Raw genomic sequence first — 7,334 nt, 5'->3', positions numbered from 1 at the left:
TTTTTTTTTTTAAATATTTTTTATTTTAATTTTTATTAATTACACTTTATTCACTTTTATCCCTCCATAAACTCCTCCCTCCTCCCCTCCCAATCCCACCTTCTCTCCCCCTTCTCGACCCATCCCCCTCCATAAGTCCACTGATAGGAGAGGTCCTCCTCTCCTTCCTTCTGATCCTAGTCTATTAGGTCTCATCAGGAGTGGCTGCATTGTCTTCCTCTGTGTCCTGGTAAGGCTGCTCCTCCCTCAGGGGGAGGTGATCAAAGAGCAGGCCGATCAGTTTATGTTAGAGGCAGTCCCTGTTCCCATTACTATGGAACCCACTTGGACACTGAACTGCCACGGGCTACATCTATGCAGGGGTCTTAGGTTATTTCCATGCATGGTACTTGGTTGGAGTATGAGTCTCCGGAATGACCCCTGTGCTCAGATTTTTTTGGTTCTGTTGTTCTCCTTGTGGAGTTCCTGTCCTCTGCAGATCTTACTATTTCCCACTTCTTTCCTAAGATTCCCTGCACTCTGCCCATATGCCCCATTTCTAACCCATGACTTTATTCAGGGATCTCTTCCTTTCCTCTCTATCCTTTTTTCCCCTCTCATGTCTAGTGTTAAGAAGTTAAAAGAGTGGAAGGAAAAAGAACCCACAAAGTAACTAAATCTGGCCACATTCATCTATGATGCTGGTTTCTTCTTAATCACTGATAATTCTCACCTCCACCTGAACAGCATTTACTGTCCTAGCAAAGTAAAGGCTTTACTTTAGTGGCTCTTCAAAATATCACATCAATAGCGCTAGTATAGTCTTTACTTCCTTCGGAAAGCTTTTAAGGTAGGCCCCATCATCTGCACTGCTCTCAGCATTATATTCTACATACTTACAATAGCTCATTAAGTTCCAAGCACATAATAGCTTCTCTAGACTAAAGTTCCAAAGTCCTTCCTCAATACTCCCCAAAACACATGGTTCAGGTCTGCCACAGCAATATACTAGTTCTGGTACCAATTTCTATTGCAGCAGTCATGATGGTGCACATTTGTAATCCCAGGATTCAGGGTGGCAGAGGCAGGCTGATCACTGTGAGTTCAAGGCCAGCCTGGTCTATAAAGTCAGTCCAGGACAGCCAGGGCTACACAGAAAAACCCTGTCTCTAAAAAAGAAAAACAAAACAAGAATTTTTATTGTTGTGATGAAACACCATAACCAAAAGCAAGTTGGGGAGAAAAAAGGTTTATTTCATCTTAAGGCAGGAACTGATGAAAAGGTAACGGAATTCTTTTCTCTTTATTGGCTTGATCAGCTTGCTTTCTTATATCACACAGGATCATCAGGCCTGGGGTGGTACCACAGTGAGCTGGAAGCTCCCATATCAATCATCAGTGAATAAGAAGCACCACTGGCTTTCTCACAGGCCAATGTGATGAAGGCATTTATTTTTTCAATTGAGGCTACCTCTTAGAAATGACTCCTGCTGTGTTAAGTTGACATAAAACAGTCAGCACAATACCATATGAAGTAGCATCCGCTCACTTGAAAACAGGTAGGACCAGCTTTGGGTTTGATCTTTCCTCAGGATATGTACGAACTAACTGAAGTGTCCTCTCATTGTCTGTGGCATTTATTGAGGGCAACTGTGGAGCTGCATTAAAAAACAAAACAAAACACTGAAGAGTCCCTTCCAGTCTCCCTGACTTACAACATGGTTGAGCTTGAACCCCATGAAGATTCATAATGGCCAGTCCCTGTGCAAAAGATTACAAGTCAGTATAACGTGTCAGTGTCATTAATCTTGTAGTGAAGAAGTATCTCACCAAAATGTAGTGAGCAACGAGGACCACTCCTGTTTATTCCTTGGTTCAAGGATTCCATGAGGAGATATATTCTATCCACATTTGTGCTGCTCCTTCTTTTGTGTGAGGTATGACCACAGCCTGGATTCCACCAGAATAAAAAAAAAATAGGACTGTAATTCTCACTCCAAATTCAAATGTAACAGCAGGTTCAAGAAATAAGGGGAGATCTATGCTATATGTATGCTACTCCTTTTCTGAAAATCCTTAAAAACACATGGTCTTATTTTCTTTAAGTGTCATCATTTTGATATTTATATTATAGTATAAATACATAAAATGATCAAGACAGAGAGTGAAATGATGGCTCCATTCAAGAAAATTAGTTTTTCACCTTCCACAGTTACCTCTGTGTATTCTAACTTCCTTTAAGCATTACCCATAAAAGCTTGCTCTCAGATTCAACTATAATTAGTCACTTCATTTGTGGAATTTTAACCCTATCACTTGCTGTCAGTCAAAATATTAAAATTTCTCTCTTTTTTATTGGAACACACCCTACATAAGATGGAAATTGGTTTACTTAGCCTAGATAAGGAGAGCTGGGAGGTTAATTGGGACTCAGGCAGGAGAAGGGATGAGGCACATGACAAACAAAGGAAAAGTCATCTCTGAGGTTGTAGGAATCAGAGAGGGCCTGTATGGGCCACATAAAAGATTAAAAAAAAAAAAAAGACATGTGCATTGGTTAGAATTTGGACCAGGGTGCAGCAACAGGAGGGCTATGCTGCAGATGTGGCATTTAGATGTGGCAGGGCCAGATGTGCCTTGTCAAGTAAGTGGAGCCCTATTCTAAGTGTAAGAGGCAGTTCCTCCAGAATCTGAAAAGGGGTGCCAAGAGCTTATTAGTAGGTAGAGAAGTCCCTCATTGTCGCTGGATTAGAGAATGAGTGACAAGGCTCCAATAATGCTGGCAGGAGGAACATCTATAAATTGATGGTTGTGGTGGTTTGAATAAGAATGGCCCCCACAGGTTCATATATTTGGATGTTTTGTCACCAGGAAGTGATACTACTTAAAAGGATTAGGAGGGGTGGCCCTGTTGGAGAATGTGTATCATTCGGGATAAACTTTGATATCTCTAAAGCCTATGCCAGGACCTGTCTCTTTTACTCTCTCTCTCTCTCTCTCTCTCTCTCTCTCTCTCTCTCTCTCCTTTTCTCCTTCTCTTCCTCTCCCCTCAAACTTTCTCTCTTTCTGCCTGTGGATCATTATTTAAATCTCTTAGCTCGAGAACCATGCCTGCCTGCATGTCAACATGTGTCTCTCCGTGATGTAATGGACTAAAGCTGCTGAAACTGTAAGCGAGCCCCTAATTTAAATACTTTCCTTCAGAAGAGTTGCTTTGGTCCTGGTGTCACTTCATAGCAATAGAACACTGATTAAGACAGTGGTGTTTGTCAAGGACAGATATGAGGGTGAGTGGATAAGGAAGGAGGTGAAGACATAGACTCTGAACTTTTGTCCACTCCTGACCCCCATTTGCCTGAAACTTTTATGTGACTCTGGGCGTAAAGGTATGTAATTCTAATATTTACTGCTGGTAAATCATAAAGAAATGTATTATAAAACAACTTTTGATATGTGTTAGAGGATAGGGATACAGATGTGTTGGCTACATCCTTAAGGAATGAGCCTTATCAGGAAAATGCCATAAGATCATAATTGTGTCTTAAAGCGGGAAAGCATTAAAAAAGAATGTTACATTGTATCAGAGCAACAATGAATGGGGCTTAAAGAGAAAGAGAGGCATCCCTTTCAAACCTGGAAAGAAGATACCTTAAAAGGGATAGTTTAAAGTAAACATAGAGAAAGAGTTATCATGAATAAATAACAGGGTAGTAGTGGTGCTTCAGAGAAATCTCCTCAACTTGGGAAACTTCTGACTTTTATATCTATTCAGAGGGTAGCAAGATGTTCTGTACCACACGCTTTAGATCAATATAGGCCATGTGACAAAGATCATGGAAGGACCAAGTAGGAGTATAGATTAGGAGCTGTAAAACTGTGTGTGTGTTTCTGTGTGTGTGTGCTCCTCTGCAAACATCACACCCAGCAGAGTGTCAACAGAGTGAGACAAGAAGAAAGTCTGGTTCAACATAACTCAGTAGCTAGTGTTGGTTCAAACTTTGAGAGTCTTACAACAGGCAGATTATCTTAGGCATAGTTAAATACAATGCAATTTGGAAAAAAAGTGATGTGGTGTAACACATTCCTGTATGCACAGTGAAGCTTGGGGCATAATTAATTGAAACCCTTTTCAAAGCACATGACACTTCTTCCATAAAGATGGGATCTGTAGAGATACTGCGCGCATTATCTTAAGGGTCTGAGGGCAGATCTGGCATGGTCGCGGCCATACACATAGCACAGAAGTCTCCTAGGCTTTTGTCCAACTCCAGCCCTATTTGTAAGTGTCTGGGGGATTGAGGCTGGAGAGATGGCTCCTCCAAAAGTCCTGAGTTCAATTCCCACCCAACCCCATGGTGGCTCACAACCATCTATAATGGCTCTTCTGTCATGCAGGTGTACATGCAGGAAGAAAGAGCCAGATGTGGCCTGGCCCTTAAGATAGCACAGAGGTCACCAGGCTACTAACCACATCCATTCCTAAGATTCTGGGCAGAAAACATTATATATCTCTTGCTTTCAAGAGACAACCCTGCATGCTTCACATTTTTTTGTTTCCTCAGCGCATGTCTGTGAGCATGAGCACTTCTATGGCCAAAACATAAAACATAAAACACAAGTGGCTCCTTACTCTTGGGTGCAGAGAGTAGGAGGTGGAGACAATGCGTTGATTTCTTCAGGGTGTGAGATCTGGCCAGCTTACAGTGACCAGCATCCTATGGGGGCAGGCCCATGATCTAACAGTATACAGATAATTTTACCATCTCTTAAAGATGAAAGCAAATTCACATAATAATGAAATGGAAATGCTTGCTTATTTTTACAAAGAAAATTCTTCATCTGCAGGACTTAGAACATTTTCAACATTTCTCGGAGTTGACTGACATATTGATTTTATAAGCAATGCTGAGAATGCAGCTGCCTGCATTAGAAATTGTCAGAAATTCTGTCCTAATCCCCAAGTCAAAATTCATTTATCCAATTAAAAAATTTTAACCCAAATCAGCAATTGAGTCATTTTTTTTTTAAACCAAGCATTTTAACACAATATAATCCAAAGACATTTGGTATTTTAATGTTGAGTAATGATGGTAGGAGAAAGGAATGTCTTTTTTTCCTATAATTAATCCATTATATTTCTATAAGAGCAGAGAACTCTTTATGGAAAGTAAAGCATTGTAATTCATAACATAATAACCTATGATCGTGTTGAATCTAATCCAAGGTGCAGCACAGCATAGATGGATGGTAAGTACAAGACTGCAGATTAGCTGTTCAGAAACAAGGCTGCAGTGATGTCACACGGTGCAGCTGGGGCAAAACCTGCCAGAAATACCTTGGATAGATTACACATATGATTTTGAATTAAGTTTGGTTGTTGATAAGTCAAAGTTTTCTTCTGTTGCCAAATTTTCTGCAGCTCCCACACTAAGTAGAAAGACTTGTAAACATCTCCCATAGATAAATATGGTGGGTGGAGCTGGCTGTGCTTGGGCTGGTGAGGCTGGTGGTGCTGGTGGTGCTGGTGGTGCTGGTGGAGAGAAGCAGCTATGAAGGATGGTTTCAAACGTCTATGCTAAGCAGCAAGAAGAAAGTTGATGCCTTGAAGGTAGCACTGGGAGAGAGGGAGTTTGTGCAGAAAGTGTGGGCTGACGACTTCTGTTTGGGTTAATCTTGTGAGGCTCATGCCTTTATTCCCTGAAAAATTCTTTTGCTTATTCAGTGAGGCTTTCACACACATACAAAGTATATTATGATCATATCTACTCCATATTTAACCCCTCCATTCCCTTAGATATACCCTGACATATCTTCTCCCCAAATTAATTGCTTTTTTTTTGTTTTTTGAGACAGGGTTTCTCTGTGTAGCCTTGGCTGTCCTGGACTCACTTTGTAGACCAGACTGGCCTCAAACTCACAGAGATCTGCCTGTCTCTGCCTCCCCGAGTGCTGGGATTACAGGTGTGCGCCACCAGGCTGGCTCTCTTATTCTTGCATTAAAAAAAATACATTGTTTCTAATTACTGATGTTCATCTGCAAATGGCATGTGTTATGCTATCCACTGGAGCACCAGCAACTACCAATGGCAACACCCTCAAAGAATAATGACTTCGCACTAAGCCACCGTCACCAACAGTTTCTCAACTAAGGTTAAGGCCTAGTGAGGTCCTCTCCTACACATGCTGGAATGTTGACTAGCTTCATCTTGTGCAGGTCGCCACAACTCTCGTGAGTTCATGAGTACAACAGACACATCATGATCTGAAGATGACACGAATCTCCATTCTCTAGTTCTTACATTCGTCCACCTCCACAGCCCTTCCATACAGTTCCTTGATCCTTCCTAGGGTAGGGGATTATACAGATGTTCTTTGAGGGCTGAGTATGCAGTCAATTTTGCCAACTCTTTGACCAGTTTCAAATGTATGCATTAACCGCTTACCCATTGTGAAAAACAGCGTCTTTGATGAAAGGTTGAGAGCAGCTCAGGCATGTGAGTATAAGCATAAAGACAGATTTTATATGTCCTGTAAAGAAACTCCGAAGCTTATTCCTGGAGTGACTTTGGGAGGCTGACCTAACTACCTCTCTGTGTCTAGGATGTCTACCTGTTATATGCCAATGACAACAATATTTAGAAGGTCTAATTGGTTTCATTTGATTAGAGAAAGTTTTCTGATTCTATCTGGTTGTGGTGATCCTTATGAGTGGTTATTTATTGGGTAAAAAGGGTATGTATTACTTATCTATATAACTGCATGGACTTATGGCCTTTTTTGGATGTTTTCACCACTATCCACCAATACTGACAATGTAAAAAGAGACAAAAATTAAAAGGGGGTGTATGCTGAGGGAAGACGATCTCAAATTGGAACCAGCCTGAGTTATTTTCATTGTTGTTATTTTCTGAAATAACAACAGCAAAGTAATAAATGGAAAAGATTCAGGGTGTATGATCAGCATGTGGAGCATTAAAACTCGTCAGAGTGTCTCTGAGAAATAGCATCCCATCCAAAAGTTTCTAAAGTTCTTTCTGTAGATGCCCTTCTCCCTTTGGGAGGTAGGATAGGGCTTTTGTTACTATCCTGTTTCTATCACTGGATCATCTCTGGAATCACAGCCACTGTCCTGGTACTTCCAGAATGCAACATAATTTGAGGGTGGTCAGTTGGCTTAAAAAGTCTGGAGCTTAAGAGAGGATCTGGGAAGCAGCAATATGTGACTGCCAGAGGGAGACAATCAAGCATAGAGCCCTGGATTTGAATCAAATATGCACCATTTATTCCTTGTGTAACTCTAGTCACTTGTATCATTCAGAACCAAGTAGGTGGACATGACTGAGATCACAGTGATA

This window comes from Psammomys obesus, unplaced genomic scaffold (assembly GCF_907164565.1).
Source record: "Psammomys obesus unplaced genomic scaffold, mPsaObe1.curated_primary_1811, whole genome shotgun sequence".
NCBI classification, from domain to species: domain Eukaryota; kingdom Metazoa; phylum Chordata; class Mammalia; order Rodentia; family Muridae; genus Psammomys; species Psammomys obesus.
Note: the sequence above shows the minus strand (reverse complement) of the source record.